Source organism: Dermacentor variabilis, chromosome 7 (genome assembly GCF_050947875.1).
Source record: "Dermacentor variabilis isolate Ectoservices chromosome 7, ASM5094787v1, whole genome shotgun sequence".
Classification (NCBI taxonomy): domain Eukaryota; kingdom Metazoa; phylum Arthropoda; class Arachnida; order Ixodida; family Ixodidae; genus Dermacentor; species Dermacentor variabilis.
In genome coordinates this window covers 11567949-11590308 of record NC_134574.1, presented here as the reverse complement: position 1 = coordinate 11590308, position 22360 = coordinate 11567949, and the positions used below count along the sequence as shown (strand labels likewise).

The following is a 22360-nucleotide window of genomic DNA, read 5'->3' as shown; positions in this document are numbered from 1 at the left end:
TTTCACATTCAAGGCATTTAATGACACGCACATACCATGGCTGTGTTTACATGCTTTTTTCAATTAAATATAGCACCACGTAGACACTGAACACTAGATTTCGAGTCTAATTTAAAGAACCTGAATATCGAAATGAATATTAGAAAACTTATCACAAGGTTTAATGCTTGCAAATCTCTGGCAAATGAACACTGTACTGCACATGCTTGGGAGTCCCCTAACATTGCATAACAGGCACATTGCAAGGTATCAGTAACCTCAGTTGCCTAGAAATCAAGAAGTACAGCATGATCTACTTTTTGAACGGAATTCCAAATTATGCCAGCCGTATTTCTCAGCAATCACGCTGTATCTTACAACAAGCCCCGCATTCGTCTGAAAATCAAATCACCCTCGTCTGGATCCCAGCACACGCCAGCATTGTCCACCCGCACCTCACCAACCTCAACGAGGTTACACACTCCATAGCACGAGGACTAGTCAACCGTGACGGAGACTGTGCAGGTGCACCTGCAGGGCGTGACCGCCTTACAAGATACAATGACCTCGTGAGGTCATTTTTCCTCGCAAGAAGAACCATCCCCACCCCTCACCGCAAGTTAAACAGAGCACAGGCAACCACCCTTTGCCTGTTACAGACGAATGCATACCCCTCCGTCACATGCTATCACATCATAACCTCGACATCTACCCGAGCCAGACGTGCAAGGTCTGTAAAACAATCAGCAACACTCCACCACATGCTATGGAAGTGCAAACATCAATATTCAGACCTTAATCCCGTGACCCTCTCGTCGAGATGGCACACCGCCCTGCGCAGCTCCCATCTTGACGACAACCAACCCCACATTAACGAATTTCTTAAATTTACTAATATTTTAAAAAACCCCGCCAGACTGCCTATATTTTCAACGTAAAAATACTTCTGAACTACGAATTTCGATATAGCACATATTTCAGAGTAACGCATATAGCTTATTTTTCGCTTTATAACTGAGAAACATCCGTATTACGAATTCGGCTAAAAGTAACAGCACCGCAATTCTCGCATGAAACAAAGAGCAAGTGCAGTAGCTATCATCATTACCATGTCGAGTGCCAACTGCTTCACCACAAACTTCACCAGGAACTTCACGACAAAGGTTTCGACAAAGGTTTGCCGATGTTCGCCAGAGATCCAACGACGAATGCAGCTAGCAATGGCACGAAGAAGCGAAAGCAGTTTTTGCTGCAGGGGAAAAAAGCAAATCGATGTGTGCAGACAGCGTGGCATTGCCCCATCGACTGTCACAACCATTTTGAAAGACAGAGACAAGATTGTCAAGTTTCACCGGGAATCGCAACTCGCTCCTACGAGGCAATGGCTGTGACTGGGAAACTTTCAAAATGTCGACCAAGCTGTTTTCATGTTAAAAGATGCCAGACTGGAAAACGTCCCCCTGTCTGGCCCAATGCTCCATGAAAAAGCGAGCGAATTAGCCGATGCACTTGAAATAACTGCGTTCAACACCACTGTGGGCTGCCTTTTTCGTTTCTGCCATGGGAACAGAATAACTTAGCAGGTAGTCTTGGGCGAGGAAAAGGCTGCTGACAGATAAGGTGTGGATTCCTGGCACAATTATTTTGTAGAGGTGGCTGAATCATACTCTGGAGACTATTTACAACGCTGATGAGACCACATGTTATCAGCTCCTGCCAGACCAGACGATGCACTTCAAAGGCCAGCAGTGCAAAGGAGGGAAGAAGTCATTTTCACGTGACAGTCCTGCTCTGCTGCAATGCATCAGGCACGAAGAAAATTAAAACCGTTTGTCATAGGCAAGTAAGAGAAGCTTCGCTGCATGAAAATAAGTCACGTTACCGTATGACTACCATGCCAACAAACGAGCCTGGATGACCAGACAACTCTTTTCTTGAGTGGCTCATCAAACTCAATGACCAAATGAGGAGGGATGATAGAAGAATTCTGGCTGTCGACAACCGCTCTGCTCACATTGTGAATGTGAGCTTGACGCACGTTCCCTTCTAGTTTCTGCTGCCAAACAACACGTCCTTGGTGCAATTCCTAGACTAGGGCATTATGAAGAGTGAAAGCAGTATTTCATAAGCCCCTTGTAGAGTTGTTGATTATCAACCTCTGCCTAAAGCAGCCAACTGCAATTAATATTCGTCAGGCAGTGGAAACGCTCACAGGAGCTTGGTGGAACTTGACGGCGTCCACCATTAGCAACTGCTGGTTTTTTGAACTGATCACAGATATCCAAGCATTCGACCAGGTTCCTCATCACCGTATACACGTAAAACTTAACCCTAACGAAAGCATTATAAGTTGCATTCCTAATTTTTTAATCGATGGAGTGCAGGCTGTCTTACTTGATAACATTGTTTCTTCACCTACTGCTGTTAAATCTGGAGTTCCTCAAGGGTCCGTCTTAGATCCACTATTATTCCTTTCATAAATGAACGACCTCCCCAATAATGTTCGTCACAAATTCGTCTTTATGCAGATGACTCAGGTATCGTCAGATTAATGAGCCTGGAAATTCTCTCCTGCAGGCTGATTTGACTACATGATCATCGTGGTGTGACATGTGGCTAATGCATATTAGCGTTAATAAAGCCAAGGCGATGACATTCACTACACGTTGCTTGAAATTATCATTTTCTCATAACATCAATGCTGCCATTGTGCCAGTAAATCAGTTTAATATCTCGTTGTCATCACGTCAACCAACTTAACATGGAACAAGCACATAGAATACATCACCAGCAAGGAGAGTAAAACACTAGGACTAATATGTAAAACATTACATGGCTACGCCTGACACAAAGCTTCTGGTGTACAACACTCTGGTCAGACTGCAGCAGGAATATGCCTCTATTATTTGCAGTCAACACCAGGCTTGCTTAACACAGTCACTGGAATCTTTACAGAATCATGCGATTTGTTTCATAACAAGCAACTACACACACGACAGTATTGCATACCTTCGAAACACCTAGAATTTTTAAACACTGCAGCAAAAAAGACTCATTTCTTTACTTCATTACTTCTTCAAACTCTACCACAGCACTTGCACTTTGCTGCGACTAGAACATATTCACCCTGCTTCATAAGTCTCCCAACGCACTGATCATTCAAAGTATACCTACCCCATTGCAGGACTAACTTGTTCAAATCCTTTCCTTTTAGCTATTAAACTTTGGAATGAACTGCCAAGAGACATTGCGTCTATCAAAAATTTTGATGCATTTTGTATCCCTGTATCCTTTTTATAAACCTGTGCCTTGTTTCTCTTTTTTTTTTGTATTATCTGTGAGTGTGAAGTAATCTTTTCCCCCCTTATGCATGCCCCCTGTGGAGTCTAAGGGTACTGTAATAAAAAAAACTAATCGAGTTGTCAAGTTCGAGTCAAAGGTTCACTCAATGGCCTTGCATAAGCTTCCCAACAATTTTGATGCAAACCTTTCGCAAATACAGCACACGATTGATGACCTACAATCTTAAGTTCACCTGGCAAACATTTGATCGCCAGCCCCTAGCAAAGAATTCATTTCAAAAATAGAAGGTTGAAGATTTGGAAAATAGATTTCTAAGGTCAATTGTTTTATTTTATGGCCCAATTGATTCGCAACAAAATCAAACCTGGAAATATTCAAAATGCCTTGTTGCAGAATTCTGCAAAAACCAGCTAGAAATCGCAGTCACTTCAGTTGCCAGGGCACATAAACTGGGTCATTTTTCTCCAGAAAAAAGCCAACCGATCATTGTCAAGTTTTTTAATAAGTTGAAAGTGTACCAAGCCGTGGCTATAAAATGAAGAACACAGCCTTCAGCATTGGCCACGACTACTCACAGGATGTGCGAGATAAATGCCGCAAGTTGTGGCCCAATACGGTAAAACAATCACAACAAACTTGTGCTTAACTTGTGGTAAAACAAATTTGTGTTTAACAAACTAGTGTTCAACAATGACATGTACATCTGGGACGCTAACTCAAATCAAGCAGCTTGCTTATCCCAGCTCAGCATGCCTGGTAGCTCTCACCGAAACATGGTTGGATGACACATATCCTGATAGCAGTACACTTGTCACTTCATCTGAATTCAAATTCTTTCGCTGTGATCGCAAGCAAAGAAGAGGTGGCGGTATGCTCATTGTGGTGAAATAAGATTACGTTGTTTTGCCTGCCAATATCACCACGTTCCTTGAGTTTGCGATCACCTGTATTCAGTGTGAAACGAAGGGAAATGGAAATATAATTGCTGCAACTTTTTATCGCCTGCCAAATAGCACTTATTTCTCAAGCGAATTTCATAGCATGATAAGCAAAGTCTTGGCAATGTTTCCGAATTCAGTGCTAATTAGTTTCAGTTATTTCAATTTTCCTTGTAGTAATTGAACACTCAGTCTCTTCCAGTTTCACAAACAGAAGCACATGCACTTCTTCATGTATGTCTGGACTTTTCATTAACGCAACTCATTACAGACTCCACACATTCTTCAGACACATCAGCCAACATCTTTCACCCCATTCTGACTAATGACACACCTCCTGTTCGGGTATAACTCTTCTTGACGGCTTGTCTGATCATACGATCATTTCTGGTAGACTAACGCAAACGCCAAATACAAAGTTGCATCTAAGCGCATACGATGCTACAAAAAAGCTGATTATGCAAGCATCATTTCAGAGTTGTCATTGTTTACAGACAAGTTTTTAGAGGACCACATAACACGAACAGTTGAAGAAAACTGGGCATTTTCCAGGGATATGTTTTGTAGACTCATTGAGAGGTATATATCAGTTATTACTAAAAAAATGCACAACACACCTTGGTTTAATAATCAACTAAAACGTCTCAATGAAAAGAAGTGTATCGAAACACGGACAAAGAAAGACAGGCAGTATGTATCATGGAAACAATACGAAAAATGTGATGCCCGGTACCAATCCCTGGTTAAAATAACACGTCTGCATTTTTTTCGTCATGACTTGGCATCGGTGCTTATCACTAATCCTCACAGGTTCTGGCGCATAAATCCAGCTTCCTATCCTGTTATCCTCACAGATTTAAATGGCGAGATAGTGCCAGACTTCATGTGTGCACAGGTTCTTAATGACATTTTCCTCAGTGTTTGGTCATGAAGATATCACTACGTGTTCTACATTAGGCGCACTTTCTGATGTAGACATGCTTGAAATAGTAATTGACGAAGCACATTTTTTCTTAGCCGAGTAAAATTAACTATGTGTGACCACAATGGTTTCAATCAAAACATTGTTAAAAACACAGCTGAAGGACTATCGTGTATACTCTCTGCAATATTTCCACAATCTTTGTCAGGCTCAAGCATTTCTAACGATGGGCGAACGGCAAAGGTCATTCCAGACTTATCTCATGCCCTGAATGTTCATCCCGTTGCCCGTTTCTTTTCTTATTTCTTGGTCTCATATTTACTTACTGTTAAGAGAAGAACTGTTTCGTGGCACTAAATTTCAGTATTTTGGATCGTATAACCATTGCTTTGTTTTGCGTTGCATAACAGGAAACTTTAAAGAGCCTCTCACCAGGCCCTATCGCAAATTTTGGTTATTATGCTGGAAGTTGTTACGTGTCCTCTACGGACCGTTCTGCCACAAAAAATTTTTAAGTGGGCTTATTAATAGCCGAGACAAATTTTTCAGTGTCGCAAACATGATTTCAGCAGGCAGGCTGTACTGCCAAGCAAGACGCTTTCTCCACTTGCCCCATCTAGCCTACACAATCGAAATGCCTTCCCTGCATTTTCCCATACCAGACCTCGAAGATCACGTGACGCATGTATCAAGCCCCGCCTTCATTTTTTTTCTTTTTGCTTTTTTCCTGCGCTAAGCATTTCCACTGACCGCGCCGCGCACAAGCTGTAGTCTCGTTTGCACAATGCACGATTCTGCGCGCTATGCACAAGGAAACATGACTAAAGGTATAATTCAGTGAGACACGAATGCTGAGGCAGAACAAACGGATCGTAGAGCGTGATCACGCGCTGGAACACTGTAGAAAATGGCATAGTTTCGGTACTTGCGCACGTGACCGCACAACCGTGGAAACAAGCAGACGAAGTGGAAGTACATCTCTCTTGCTTCAGTGCGAAGTAAAAAAACATGCAGACATTCCATTTGTGGGTTTTATTACTTCTCAACTTGAATTCCTCAATTCAACCAACAGATCGCACAGATAACAGATGTCTTGAACAATTTTTGAAGTCACGTGTCACCACGAGGGACGTCACACTGCAGACACGATTACGTAGGCGCACGGGCACGATTACCGTCTGGCTTGGAGCGCGGCGGCCGCGAGTTCAGGGGGAAACTGTTCGGATTGAAATTTCAGATCTTTCCGCGGTGCATAGCGATGTAATATTTTGCAGACACGATTGTTATCGCGCAATGTATCCTCTGTGCTTGTAAGCTCAGAGTGGCCGGACCTGGTGAGGGGCCCTTTAACACAAGTTGGCCTTACAATATCTTTTTAGAGTGTGAATGTATTCCGCTTTTCTTTTTTACCTTGTATATTGTCACCTGTTGCATGTTACCTTTGACGATGCTGCATATCCCCCAACGTAATACCCTCGAACGGAGGGCCTTTAGGGTTTAGTGAATAAATAAATGCCTTGTTCCGAGCCACGCCACCAGATTTTGGAGGCAGCCATGCTGGATTTTCCGCTGGCTTGACTTCCAGTGGCCTGCTCTGCAACCTCCAAGATCGGGAGGCACACGCCGATATTGTGCATCATTTTCTTGTCCGAGTCCGTACCTGCTTTTCCTTAGCTGACAAAAGGCACCAGACTACACTTTTTTCGGTCAGCACTATATTCATGATCACTTAATATGGACAGCTTTTTTGTAAATTTTTGGTTGCTATTGACTTGTGTGTGTATCTTTATCCAGTGACCACTTTTCACTGGCTAACAAATGTTACATTATTGCTCAGCGCGAGACATGCCTGCATGATTTGGAACTTACACGTATGTTCATGCTATCTGTTGTGTATGTCTTTGCCAAACCTTGTACAGTATAACCTCATTAAAACAGACCTTGAAGGCACAGAAGATTTTGGTCTGGTGTAAAAGAATGTAGTAAGAGTAATACTGTTACAACAGGCCTTTTGTGAACACTAAATGGGTCTGTTATAACCACAGTGAATTACAAGTCACAGACATGGTCAAAGAATGAATTTACTCCTGCAAGTCTTCTGAAAGAAGCTTGTCAGCTTTGACTGTACTATACGGTGAACAGCTTTGGACACTATGTGTGTTAATTACAAGGCTGTTCACTTCATCTTCCACCATAGTATTGTCACTTAGTAGCGACTGAATAATACAGTGGCAAATCTGTGAATGACAAAACTAACTTTTTATTGGGCGAACTTGTGCCCACAAAAGCAAGTTATACTCAACGGTGAACACTGTTGGCGATTGTCGAAGTCTCTAATCTGCTGGTCAAGCACGTCAGCTTTTATACACAGTTTTTATACAAAGCTCTACATAATTCGCGTCGCACATGCAATCAGATTACACAAGCTTCAGTGACAATATAACCATTGGTAACATTCAAGAAACTTCCGATACATGAGGGCACATCCCGCACTGAGCGATAACATTTGTTGCAGTTAAAAGCACTCACACGAAAAAGAAAAAAAAGTCCACATGTCAATGCCCCTCTCCAAAAGCATCATCCCAATGCTACAAACTTGACAGGAGAGCTAAACAAAAAAGGACACTTATGAAAGAAACCAAGTCCAAAGTAACAGGGTTCAAAAAAAGAAAGTCCAAAGGTCAGCTATGCAAAATCCCAAAGTTCATTAGCACTGCTAGAGCGGCTTAGGTGGCACAACGTGGACTATTTCAGGTCGTAAGCAGCGCCGCTGCGATAGCAAAATGCAGTGTGGTACGACCTCATAGTCGGGCGCACCAATGCATTGGATGATCTTTTAAGGTCCAAAACAGCGGCGTAAAAGCTTCTCGCTAAGTCCTCGTCGGCCTACTGGGGTCCAAACCCAAACAAGGTCGCCGGGCTGGTACTAGACGTAGCGTCGTCGAAGGTTGTAGTGTTGGCTGTCTGTCCTCTGCTGGTCCTTCATCCGCAGGCGGGCGAGCTGTCGAGCTTCTTCGGCGCACTGGAGATAGGCGACTACATCAAGATTCTCTTTTCGTCGGAGACTCATGGCAGCATGACGGCAAGAGTTGTCTGGTTCCTGCCGTAAACCAGCTTGAAAGGCGTGATCCGTTTCTTGCAACGCCGTATTACATATGGCAGGATGGCATCCCAGGTCTTGTGTTTGACATCGACGTACATTGCTAGCATGTCGGCGAGGGTCTTATTCAGGCGCTCTGTAAGACCATTTGTCTGCAGGTGGTAGGCAGTTGTCCTCCTGTGGCTTGTCTGGCTGTATTGCGGAATGGCTTGGGTGAGCTGCACTGTAAAGGCTGTTCCTCTGTCGGTGATGAGGGCTTCTGGGGCACCATGTTCTCAACGAAGAACTTCACACCTTTGGCTGAGCTAGCCTTGAGCAGAACTTTCGTTTCAGCGAAGCAGGTGAGGCAGTCTGCCGCCATGACGATCCCCTTATTTCTGGATGTTGATGTCTGAAAGGGTCCCAACAAGTCCATCCCAATCTACTAATATGGTTGGCAAGGAGGCTCGAACAGCTGTAGTAATCCCATTGACCTTGTCTGTGTCTTGAGTCTCCGCGTGTCTTGACGTCTCAGCAGACTTGACGTAACGGGCGACGTCAGCATCCAGGAAAATCCAAGGTGCCCAGCAGTAGGATCGCCATGTAGGGCGTGCAGTACTTCTGGGCGCAGCGCTGAGGCAACAAGGTAATTGGCGTGGACTGGTGGGAAGTTTTTTTTACGAGTAGGTTGTTTTGAAGTGATGTTGGCACGTGATAGGCAATTGGCATCAAAGTGTTTTTTTCCGGACTTGTCAGCTACAGTGATGTCATTCTTGCTGTCTGAGCCTCCACCACGCCAGCCATCCTGAAGGGTCCTTTAAGTTTACTAGCCAACACCACTCGTGATGGTCGCTGACGACTTTGAATGGCCTGCCATATAGGTAAGGGCGGAATTTAGCTGTAGCCAAAATGATGGCGAGGCATTCCTTTTTGGTCGGAGAACAATTGCCTTCTGCTTTTGACAGCAACCGGCTAGTGTAAGCTATCACCAGTTCAAGTGCGCCTTTTCTCTGGACTAGGACGGCACCGAGGCCTAGGCTACTGGAGTTCCTGTGGATTTCTGTATTGGCGTCCTCGTCGAAGTGCGCAAGTACTGGGGGCGACTGCATGCGTCGTTTGAGTTCGTCAAATGCGTCGGCCTGCGGCGTTTCCCACTTGAACTCAACGTCACGTTTAGTTAGCTTTGTCAGCGGCTCAGCGATGTGTGAAAGTCCTTGACCTGTAGTAGGCACACATGCCAAGAAATCTACGCACTGCCTTCTTGTCGATGGGCTGCGGGAACCTTGCAATGGCAGCTGTCTTCTGTTGGTCAGGGCGGACTCCAGATTTGCTGATGACGTCGCCTAGGAACAGAAGCTCATCCTAAGCGAAGCGGCACTTTGCGGCTTCAGAACAGGCCCTGATGACTTGATGGCTTCTAGTACTGTCTCAAGTCACCTAAGGTGATCGTCGAAATTTTCGGTGAAGACGACGAAGGCAAGTAAACAAAACAGGTCTGGCACTTCAATCCTGCTAACACCGTGTCCATGGCACTCTGGAACGTTGCAGGCACCAAGGCACCAAGTGCAGTCTGAATGGCACGACCTTGAACTTGTAAAGGCCGTCTGGCATGATGAAGACTTTTCACGATCCCTCTCATCGACTTCTGTTTACTTAGCATTTTAACGCAGTATTTATCGTTGCAGAGCCTATCCAATGCGTCGTCTATCCGTGGGAGGGGGCATACATCAGGACGTTGTTTGAGAATTCAGAAACCACCTGAACTACATGGGACCTGTTCCGCAGCTGCTTTCTTCAGACATCCACAACCATCGTGCACTAAGAGCGAGTCCAAACTAGAAACCGATGTGCAGCTAGAAACCGATGTAAAACTAGAAACTGACCAGGAAATTTCGGAGCAGAAAAGTCCCCTTTCTGATGCAGGGCGTCAAGCAAGAACTTTTCGCCGGACTGATGCACAACCCGCCCAAGACCACAGCTGAGTTTTTGACAGAGGCAATGACGATGGAGAAAACCCTGGAAATGTGCACCAGGCAATATAATGGCCAAGTGCTCATGCCGCAGTGTGCCATGCAAGCGCTGGGCTACTGTGACACCCAACGAGACCACCACAGCCATTGTGCACGAAAAACTGTGCAAGATCTTGCCTTTGTCGCCACCTCAGCTGGCCTGTCACTGACATGGTCAAGGATGAACTATAGCAATCACTTGGAGTTCCTCAGGTGCAGCCGCAATCACCGCAACCCAAGCCAGAAGCAATGATCTATATAGCCGTCGCCCACTGTCATGCCACACCCCCCAGTTGAAATCAATAACTCTGTCCGAAGTTGAAGCAATACCGCTGCAGAGCTCTTGCAGTCACCTGGCCTTGAGTGTGCTCTAAGATCAAGTGAGCATCCCACCTCGCTCCAGGAGCGTTATTTCTGTCGGCACTGAAACACCCGCTGATGTAGAAGGCGGCATCGATGGCAAGCAACGTCTACTGCTGGACCGTGAAACTTGCGATGCAAGAGGAATCGTTGACTCCACGGAGAGAAAGCGGTAGTGATGCTAACCAACTTCAGCCAAGAATTCAAGCACATCAGCAAGGGCACGACAATCGTGTACGAGGGAATTGTGGAAACGTGCAATGCCTTTGTCTTCTCGGATTCTGCCGCATCTACCCACACGACCATAGTTCCCGAACCAGACTTCAACATAAATCCAAGTTTCCCCATGAGTAAGCAACAGCTCAGAAGTCTCCGACAAAACAAAGACTGCTTTTCGATGTCATTGAGGATTCGACAAACACCAGCCGCAAAGCATCGCATAATAACCAAAGAGTGCGCTTGACCACTCCACCAGAGCCCTTACTGGTTTCGACGCGAGAACGTGAAGCTATTTGGCAACAAATCTACTAAATGCTGCGCGATGACATGATCCAGCTGTCGAAAAGCCCATGGACATCTCCTGTAGCCTTGGTGAAGAAAAAGGACGGAACCTTACGTTTCTGCGTCGATTATCATTGAATGAACAAGATCATGAAGAAACACTGATACCCCCTGCCACAGATAGTCTACACATTGGATCGGCTCTGCAACGCTAAATACTTCTCATCGATGGACCTTGAGTCTGGCTACTGGCAAATAGATTTTACCGTGGGCTCGTAAAACTAACCAAGTTACTTATTCTCACTTAACTTCCCACCCCTACAAAACATCTGATTTTAAGCACAGAATAGCATTTGCAAACAATGAGTGCCGTTTCTCGTGCGTTCTCGTACTTAGCTGAAAATATCAGTTAAGAAGGTCCATCTAAAGACATAATGGGATGAGTCATAGCTTTCAGAATGGCACCTGGTTCCAATCATCTGTCATTTCAAAACCGAGTGCAGTCAGTCTTTTTTATTCGAGAGTTCACAATATATTTTAAGACCGGCAGCACATGACTATTCTGCGCATAATAGCGGAGCGTTCTAGTTGGCCGGAAGCAGCAACTGTATAAACTATTGCGGCCTGCTGCCGTTGTGCAGTGGCCGCCAACACGATGGCCTCGGTGTTACGACTGCATGTCAGCCACACAAGAGCCATAAAGTTGTCTATGTGGCTTCGGGTGAAAAATAAAATTAAAAAGAATGCGATGTTCCAGACTTAGGAGGTCAGTGCGAACCATAGTCAGCAATTGGCAATGCATAAGTGAAGCGCTGTCGACCTTTTGTGTGGCGGTGGCACTTGACAGAGCATTCTTGCAGACTTGGGCCATGTGAAGATAAAGAATGCAGTCGAACCCACTTATAACAATATTCAAGCATCACGAAAATTCCATTTTGAAACTGATAATTGTTATAACCGGGTTGCACGAAAGAATCAAAATAGGGAGATGGCAGAGCTGATGTGAGAAAACTAATGGCAGGTAGGCCAGTGCCCCTCCCCACCACCTTCCTCAATACGGCTTCCGATTGTGTTCACGCGCTTCCTGGGCACTCCGATCACGTAAAACAAGCCACGGCTGTCAGCATTGAATGGCACTGCTATAACAATTGCAAAGGGGTGTCACAGATGGAAAGCGATATCGCTTTCCATCTGCCGAGCAGTGCCATAGCACTGCCGAGGCATCGCTTTGGTGGCCCCAAATGGGGCCTTTTAAACATTATGAGAAAGCTGCCACAGCAGCCTGTCAGCTTGAAACATCCAGAAGAAATGCTGAGGAGAGATCGCCACAAGCATCTCGCCACGTACTTCTCACTGGCTTGCACGTGAAAAGCTCATGACCATCAGCCTTGCATGCTTTACACGAAGCTTACCGACATCCTCCTCCAATGTATCCAGGTGCTCTATGTAGTGCAGCAGAAGGTCCCTTGCGAAAACGAAGCCCTGGAGGGACTGAATCATCTGCCGGCCCTCCTGTGAGGGCAACGTTGAGGTAGCCTGCCCTACCGCATCATCGCTGCTGCAGTCGCCATCAGATGCAAGCACGTTCACAACGATCACATCATTGGTTAAAAGCACTTAGTTTCCAAGTCTATAGCTGTGCGCTTTCTTTTCACTGGCAACATCATGCATTGCCGATGATCAGCAAGCGGATCAGCCATCTTCCGTTTCGGCGGCCAGTCAAGCGAGGCTGAGAAACCACATGGGCAGGAAAGATTTCGACGCAACCAGTAAAGACGAACGCGAGCAATTAAGCTGTCTGCAGAACTGCGCCGACCACCGAACAAAGCAATGCACGAGCAATCTGCGAACTGTGCAGTTGGTGCAGTCCATTCGTGTTTTGGAGGGTGGGGCAGTGTAGAGCTATGGGCACAGCCCATTCTGTTCGGAGTGGTGGAAGGTCGATGGGAGAGAGCCGCTTGGAGATGGCTGAAGAATGAGCGCGCGGCAGCTGCTCAAATTCCTCGCTTTCTTTTTTTTCTTTACAAGATTTTCGCATTTCACTACCTTTCGGTTCTGACACCCAGCAGCCAGACTTCATCGTAAGAACCGATAATGCGGCATCGGAGCATTGTAGTAAGCGGGTTATTTCACTATGGAGAACATACAAAAGTTGACGGCAATATAGCTTCTCATTGTTATAACCAATATATTGTTAAAACTGGTATCATTATAAGTGGTTTCGACTGTAATGATGGCAACATTGGAGTGGCCGTTGCTGCCATGGTAGGACAGATCATTGTTTTGAATCATTTAAATAGGCATAATGCGCATGGTGCAGACCACATGATTGCACGAGAACGAGAATGCGGCCATTGTGGCATCTGATATCACCTGTGATATCAGATGCCACAATGATATCACAATGATATCATCTGTGGAATCTGAGAAGAGAACATTTTATCTTTTTGCTCCGATAAACTAAGCGTTCAAATTGCATGCACGGCACACACGTCCGTGCATGCTCCGCAGCATGCCGTTTATGCCGCACATCTCCTAGAGCCGTGCCTTGAAAGCGAGTGACCTTTGCGGCTTGCGAAATCTGCTTGTGGCACTTGCTCCCTCATCTTGAAGGCCGTATCGTCGATGCAGTTGGACTGGAGCGGGGTGTGCGTGCTGCCTGCAGCCAGTTTAGCTGTGCTGTGGTACCCTGCAACTGGCTATTCATGAGCAGGTTCGAAGTGTTCGTTGTAACACCACGTCAATTTAAAAACATTCATTATACAGTTGAATCCTGCCACAATGAAATTGATGGAGTGCAAGAAAAATTGTCATGGCAAGGGGATCTGGTGCCCCCCAACATGGCCGCTAGAAACCTACACCGCATTTTTTTCAGTTGATGCAGATAATGACCACACTGCATGGCCCCGTATCAGCCACGCGGAACACGCCGGACAATATTTTCCCTGTGAACGGAATCTGCCCAGCATTCTTGAATGACCAATCACCACTAGACACGATGACACTGCTACACATTTTCGACGAGTATACCAGCTGGCAGCATGGGACACTTGCTGAGGGAGGATTACTACATAAACCACTTCTGCAGTAAGCCACTTCCGGATCTGGCGTCGACATGGCCGCTGGACACTTACGCCGCATTTACGCAGAGCCTACGCAAAGCTAGATCCTACCTCGCCTTCTTACAGACTACTTTGTTGTGCATCACACATGAGTGCAAAGTGCCTTAAATATGCACATCTTGCTTTTCAAGTGTTACTACTTGCCGGTGACGGTGAGGTAAACCCTGGGCCCCTTACACCTGAGCAGGAAAAGCAAATGACGTAATAATGACAATTCCTGCAGTTCAGCAGAAGCAGTCCAAACTTTTCATGAAATCCATTCTATTTGTCAGACATTTGAACAGAAAATAACTGTACTGAAGGCACAAATCAAGCTTGTAGAAGATAATGTGACGTCTGTACTACCGCTAAAAGACGATGAGAGCCTTGTCACTAACGATAGACTTGCGTCTACATGTGCGACATTGCAGGCATGCCACGACAACCTTGACAATAGGGCACGTAGGAACAATGTAATATTTTATGGTATTGTCAATGAGCAGAAAGAGACGTGGTCCAAATCAGAAGAGAACATTTTATCTTTTTGCTCCGAGAAACTAAGCGTTCAAATTGACCATATGCGTGTTGAAAGGGCTTATCGCCTCGGGAACTACACGTCAAAAAAGCAATGGCCAATAATAATGAAGCTCCTCTCGTTTAAAGAAACAATGCATACTCTCTGCTGGTCCAAAGCTGAAAGAAACCGATTTAAGTGTCGCAGACTTCTCCCACAACAGATTAGAAAGAAAGCAATTGCTTGATTTCGCTTCAACAAGCTTTCGATGAACAACCAAACATTTGTTTGATTATGCAACTAATGCAGTCACTGCCTTAACCGATGATGATGGTGTGTGGTGTTTTATGGCGCAAGGGCCAGGTTTGGCCAAAGAGCGCCATGACAAGTGGTAATATTGACGATGTATTATGGAAGATGTGACTTGGCTGTAAAGTGGCCTAAAAATAGTCGCTGTAGAGTGCGTAAAATCTACGTGCTATAAAATTATGGCGATGACTAATGACGAATACTATGAACATTAAAATCCATCGTAGAGGAATGATGCAAAATAGAAAATATATAAGATGGTAAAATTACTTGGAGCACTGCTGCCTCGCCAGAGCCTCGCTAGAGGCATGTGCTGTACGATGATGATGATGTATGGGGTTTTATGGCGCAAGGGCCAGGTAGGCCAAAGAGCGCCATGTCTGTGCTAATGAGTTTGAAGTGTAATTATGATTACCATGAAGTTGGTGTGACGTGGCTGTAAAGGGGCCTTAAAATATACGCTCTAAAGTGCATAAAATCTGTATAATAAAATTATGGCGATGACGTACGACTTGTACTATGAACATTTATATGCATTTAAAAAGAATGATACGATAGGCAAGATATATCAGAATATAAGAAATACTAGAGCACTACTGCCTCCTTAGAGCCCTTGAAACACAAGGGCCTGGAGGCATGTGCTATGCAAAACAATTATCGCAGTGGCATCCTCTGGAGAGAGGAGGCGCTACGAATGCATGGGATTAATAACATGCAAGACCACATCTCTGAGGAAACCAAGGACTGTGTCTGTATTAAAAACCGGTTCTTGACCAAGAAGCATTGCAGGATGATGAGGAATATGCTGTTGGTATGCTAATGAAGAATGTCTCTCTCTCAGATTCGGCTTCGCGACACTCCAGGAGGACGTGGAGTACGGTCAGCCTCTCCCCGCATCTACCACAGGTTGGAGGCTCATTTCCAGTCAGTAGAAAATTATGGGTGCCAAACGTGTGTCCTATTCTGAGATGACAGAATAGGACATCTGTTCGGCACGATTTTGTAGTAGAGGGCCAGAATCCTAACTGTGGTTTTATCAGGTGGAGCTTATCCGTTTCCGCATCCCACATGCGTTGCCAGTGGTCTCGCAATCTCCTTCGCAAGAAAGGCCTCAGATCTGTGACAGGCACCGCAGCGGTAGGGTTAACAGCTTGCGATGCGATTGACGTGGCCATCTCGTCCGCCAGAACGTTACCCTCGGTGCTCCTATGGCCAGGCACCCAGCATATAATGATATGCTGGTTAGATCTGTACGCTTTACACTAAACGGAATATAGTTCATTAAGTACTGGATTTTTGTGTGTATAGAGTGACATCAGGGTCATCACGACGCTGAGAGAGTCTGTATATATCGCTGACTTTTGAAGTTTTGATTTTCTTATATGTTTCACAGCAGACAGTAATGCGTAGGCCTCGGCCGTAAATATACTTGTTTCCAGATGTAGTACATCGAATTCTGAGAAGGATGGGCCGACGGCAGCATACGACACCCCGGCATTAGACTTCGAAGCGTCTGTGTAGAACTCTGCGCAGGAGTGCTTGCGCTTGAGTTCTAGGAAATGAGTTCGTATTTCGATCTCTGGTGCATGTTTTGTTACTTCTAAAAAGGATATGTCACATTCTATGACCTGCCACTCCCAAGGCGGTAACAACTTGGTTGGATGCATTAGGCGAAGCTCGAGGAGCGGGACATGTATCTCATCACTAAGCTCCCACACTCGAAGCGAGAAAGGCTTTCTTACAGAGGGGCGATTATGGAAAAGTGTAGTGCAGGTCATATCTTAACAGTGTTAAAACATGGATGTTTATGATTGGAGTGTATTTTTAGGAAATATGTAAGGCTGATGTAAGTTCTCTGTAAATGGAGGGACCATTCATTTGATTCCACGTATAAGCTTTCAATCGGGCTTGTTCTGAAAGCGCCAGTGGCTAAACGGATACCTAGATGGTGGACAGGATCTAGGATCTTTAGTGCGCTCGGAGCGGCAGAGTTATATACAACAGCACTATAGTCCAATCGTGATCGAATTAGGCTCTTATAAACATTCATCAGGCACTTCCTGTCGCTACCCCATGTTGAGTGGGATAGAATTTTAAGTAAGTTCATTGTCCTTAGGCATTTTTCTTTAAGATATTTAATGTGCTGTATAAAAGTAAGCTTGGAGTCTAGTATAATACCTAAAAATTTGTGTTCTTTGTTGATAGGTATTTGATGTCCACATAGTTGAACACAAGGATCTGGAACCAGGCCTCTCTTTCTAGTAAAAAGAACACAAGAGCTTTTGTGGGGGTTTATTTTAAATCAGTTTTCATCTGCCCACTTGGAAACCTTGTTCAAGCCTTGCTGTACCTGTCTCTCGCATACTGTGAGGTTGCAGGATTTGAAGCCTATTTGTATGTCATCTACGTACACGGAATAAAGAATGGCTGGTGGCAGTGAAGCACGTAGTGTGTTCATCTTAACGATAAAGAGAGTGCAGCTGAGCACACCTCCCTGGGGTACACTAGTTTCCTGCGTGAAGGGACGTAACAGTGCATTGCCGACTTTTACGCGGAAGGTGCGATTGGACAAATAGCTTTCAATTATTTTCAACATATTTCCACAGATGCCCATTTCCGACAAGTCTCGCAAGATCCCGTAGCGCCATGTTGTATCATATGCCTTCTCCATATCGAGGAATATGGAGAGGAAATACTGTTTGTGTACGAAGGCATCGCGAATGTATCCTTCAATGCGCACAAGATGATCGGTTGTTGACCATCCTTGTCTGAAGCCACATTGATAGGGATCGAGTAAATTGTTGAGTTCAAGGAAGTGTATGAGTGTGATTAATCATTTTTTCAAAGAGCTTACACAGAAAATTTGTTAGAGCTATCAGACGATAACTTGCTGCCAAGGAGGGGTCTTTTACTTGCTTCAGGGCAGGAACCACAATCGCCTCTTTCCATGTAGATGAGAGGTAGCCCGCAGCCCACAGAGCGTTGAAAAGTGTAAGTAGTGTAACTTGTGTCAGTATGTAAGTTTCTGATCATGTCATACATGACTGTCAAGTCCCGGTGCAGTGCTTTTGCATGTGTTCAAGGCAGCTCTCAACTCGGCAATACTGAAAGGCCGGTTATAGGGTTCATTCTGTCTGGATTGTCTAATTAGTGGCTTACATTCTTCTGTTTGTTTATATTTGAGAAAGGACTGAGAATAATGGGCTGAGCTCGACACGCTCTCAAAGTGCTCGCCAAGTGAGTCTTCCCGATCTTGCAGGGTATCGCCTTGTGTGTTTACCAGAGGGAGTGATTGTGCTTGTCGCCCTATTATTCTAATAACCCTGTTCCAGACTTTGGCCTCATCTGTGTACGAGTTGATGCCCGATAAAAACTTCTGCCAGCTTTCTCTTCTGGCCTGTCGGTGGGTTCACCTGCCTTCGGACTGTACTTTCTTAAAGTTAACAAGATTCTCCGCAGTGGGAGAGGTGCGTAGCAACCCCCACGCTTTGTTCCGTTTTTTTATGTGCGATCCTACAATCGTCGTTCCACCACAGGACACGCCATTTGCACGACAGGCCATTTACTTGTGATATGCATTTAGATGCGGCATCTATTATAAGGGCTGTAATATACTCCACAGCAGCATCAATTCCTAGTGAGGACATGTCATCCCATGAAATACTAGAAAGAGTTTGGAATTTCTCCCAGTCGGCTGTGTCAATCTTCCACCTAGGAGCTTGTGGAGGATATTCGTTTTCTTTAGATGTTCTTATCAGTATGGGGAAGTGGTCGCTCCCGTAAGGATTGTTCGTAACTTCCCATTCGAGTTCGGGCAGTATGGACGGGGAAACTATACTAAGATCTATTGAAGAAAAGCTTCTGTTTGCTAGGGAGTAATACGTGGGTTCCTTCTTATTCAGCAGGCATGCACCAGAAGAGAGAAGGAACTGTTCAACAAGACGACCTCGCGCATCTATACGAGAGTCGCCCCACAGGCAGTTGTATGCATTGAAATCCCCAAGTACAACATAAGGTTCCGGTAATTCATCTATGAAGGACTGAAATTCATGTTTGTTTAGCTTGTAGTGTGGGGGTATATAAAGCGAGCAAAGAGTAATAAGTTTGTTTAGCAAAACAACTCAAACCGCCACTGCTTCAAGGGCCGTTCGTAGCTGTAAATGTTGACATGCTATGCTCTTTTGAATTACAATTGCAACACCGCCCGATGATGCAATTGCATCATCGCGTTCTTTGCGAAAAGTAACATGCTGTCGGAGAAAGTTTGTGTGTTGTGAATTTAGGTGTGTTTCCTGTAGACACAGCACTTTTGGATTGTGTTTATGGATGAGTTCTTGCACATCATCAAGATTCCTAAGAAGACCTGACATTCCATTGAATGATTTGTGTATCCATATTTAAAGTAAATTGGTGCTGTGTTTACGGAAACAGAAGTGATGCCTTAGATTACAGAGCTCTTTCGAGGCCCAGTAACCGGGGTTTTGCCCTTTCTGGAGCGTTCGAGGGAGCCTCGCCGCTCCTTAGGCGTCTGGTGCGCCTTGAGGACAGGTGTAGTGTCCATTGCCTCTAGTGAGGCTCCGGACACGTGCTCTTGAGAGTGAGAGGTTACCAGAGAGGGTCCCGCCTTGGAGGGCAAGACCCCTGCGCCCACCAGCCCGGAGGTCGATGGGGCTCCCTGAGGGATTTGGCTGCGCCGGCTGTTGCCAGCGCTGGAAGGGGCCGGGGAGGTTGGGGCAGCCTCAGCTGCGCCCACCTTCTGGGTCGATGGTCCCTTCTGCTCGGTTGGCGGAGCAGCGCTAGCTGCAACCACCGTGGGGGCAGATGGCGTAACTGCCGACTCGCTGCGTGCGGGTCGGACAGCCGCCGGAGGCCGTTGTGACGCTGCCCCCTGACGCGACACTTCGGCAAAGCTTTTCTTTGGCAGGTATGCTACCCACCTGCGTGCCTCTGAACGATATATTTTCCTTAATTTTGATTGTGACTATTTCTTTTTTCCATGATGGACAGGACCGCGAGTACGCGGCATGTTCTCCATCACATTTCACGCAGTGTGGAGCATTCTTGCAATTGTCAGATGGGGGTTCTTGGGCACTACATTTTGCGCAAGTCTGGCGGCCTCGGCAGTTCTGTGAACTGTGGCCAAATCTTTGACACTTAAAGCATCGGAGAGGATTGGAGATGTACGCTCTGACTGATCTTTATGTAGCCAGCCTCAATGGACTCTGGTAGCATACTTGATGCAAAAGTTAGAATTAAGTGCTTTGTCTCAATCTCCTTGCCATCGCGCCTGATCTTTATTCTCTTTACATTGGTCACATTTTGATTGCTCCAGCCCTCCAGTAGTTCGGCTTCAGTCAGTTCCATCAGATCGGCATCGGAAACGACTCCGCGGGTGGTGTTCATTGTGCGGTGTGGTGTGACCGTCACTGGAAGACTCCCGAAAGATACTAGATTAGAGAGTTTCTCGTACTGTGTCTTATCACGCAGTTCTAACAGGAGGTCGCCACTTGCCAACTCAGAGACCTTATAACCTGGGCCAAAAGCTTCACTCAGTGTCTTCGCAACAAGAAAAGGTGAGATCATTCTCGCTGCCTTTTCTCTCTGAATGTACAACATGAAATCTTGGAAAATTGTCATTATTTCGGCCAAACTTCGGTGTGCCCTCGTTTATGAGGGCGATCAGGAAGTGTTGCAAAAGAACTTGCCATAGATATATGTGAAAATTCGGCAGCACCGCCAGCCACCCACCATGGAGCCCAACAAGGGGACGCTGCAGGACCGTGAAAAGACGGCCTGCATGCGCCAGCTGTACGACACTACTATAACCAAATCTGTTATAACCATGGTTGCCCATCCCACACAAGGTTAACCCTTGCCCCCTCAGGAGAATGAAGTAAATGGAAGAGAGGAGAAGGCAGGAAAGGTCAAAAGGTAAGAGATAAAGACGAAGATTCGAGAGGAAGAGACAGGAGACAGGAAGAGACTGCCAATTTCCCTCGCGTGGGTCAGTCCGGGGGTGCCGTCTATGTGAAGCAGAGGCCGAAGAGATGCGTTGCCTCCGCTGGGGGGCCTTAAAGGTCCAAACACCCAGCATCGGCTCAACCTCCAGGATCCCCCTTTCCCCAGACACAGCTAAGCCGCGCACGGCTACACGCGGGAGGGTCCAACTCTCGTGTGCTTGGGTACGTGGTGTCACAACACACCAAACGCCTGCTGACGCAGACGCCCCTGCGGGGTGCCTTAACCGAATAGCCACCAATGAAGCAAAAACCACAAAGGAAAATCCAGAACAGTATAAACGACTTGATATGCATAACCATTAATTGCTGTAACCTAAAAAACAAATTTGAATCTGTTACAAATGACTAAGCCACGTCTGGTCACAGGAACCGAATTGTGGTTAGATAGCACCATAAGCGATAGTGAATATTTTCCCCCCCAATACAGTGTCTATCGCTAAGATCGAAATTCACATGGCAGTGGAGCTTTTATTCTGGTTCATAACAGCCCGAGAAGCACTCCAATCAAAGGCGGCAGTGAAACATGCGAAACAGTCTGGTGCAATGTTGCGCTTTCCAACAGCTCTTCTATTGTCCTTGGCTCGTTTTATAGACCGCCTGGATCCAACACTGCGCAACCTTTATTTGAATTGAATAACGTTTTATTGGCCTTAAATGAGACATATCTAGCTGGAGATTTTAACTTGCCTAACCTAAAGTGGACTGATTCTCAGCCGATACTTTCCACATCGTGGCTTTTATATACTGCTTTCTGCGAAGTTATTAGTGCCCATTCACTATGCCAATTTGTAGAAACCCCAACAAGACTAGGAACTACTAGTGCAACCGTACTCGATTTGCTTTTGTCCAATGCTCATTACGTTACGTCCAATGCTCATTACAATGCTCAAACGTTATGAATGCAGACCTTGCGTCTTCGGCTGTCACAGTTCCAGGTATAATGATCATGAGGTTGTTTTAGCAAAACATTTCCTGTGCTGCTGTACGTCTCCACATTTCACAATCACGTAAGGTCGTTTTTTACGACAGGGGCAACTATGACTCAATCTCACATGAATTGAATACCTTTTTGCCTGAATTCCAATCACTTTGAGAATTCCTAGGTATAAACTTAGCATGGAATCTTTTCAAAACAAAACTCTTATCTCTAATGCAAACGTTTATTCTATCCCATGTCATTTCAGCCAAGCGTCTGAATGGTAAGCGTTGGATGAATGCAGAACTTAGAACTTCAATAAAAAAAAAAAAAGTCTGTTTTGCCGGGGTTGTAAGCTGCCATGGGAGGAACTTCATTCCAAGTTGAAAGATCAAACCAAGATTATTGT

General features: G+C 45.6%; 1 protein-coding gene across 1 annotated transcript in view; it reads right to left on the bottom strand.

Moving 5' to 3' along the window:
- CycB (Cyclin B) overlaps positions 1-22360 on the bottom strand; it is a 156402-nt gene that overhangs the window by 96286 nt on the left and 37756 nt on the right. The window lies entirely within an intron of this gene.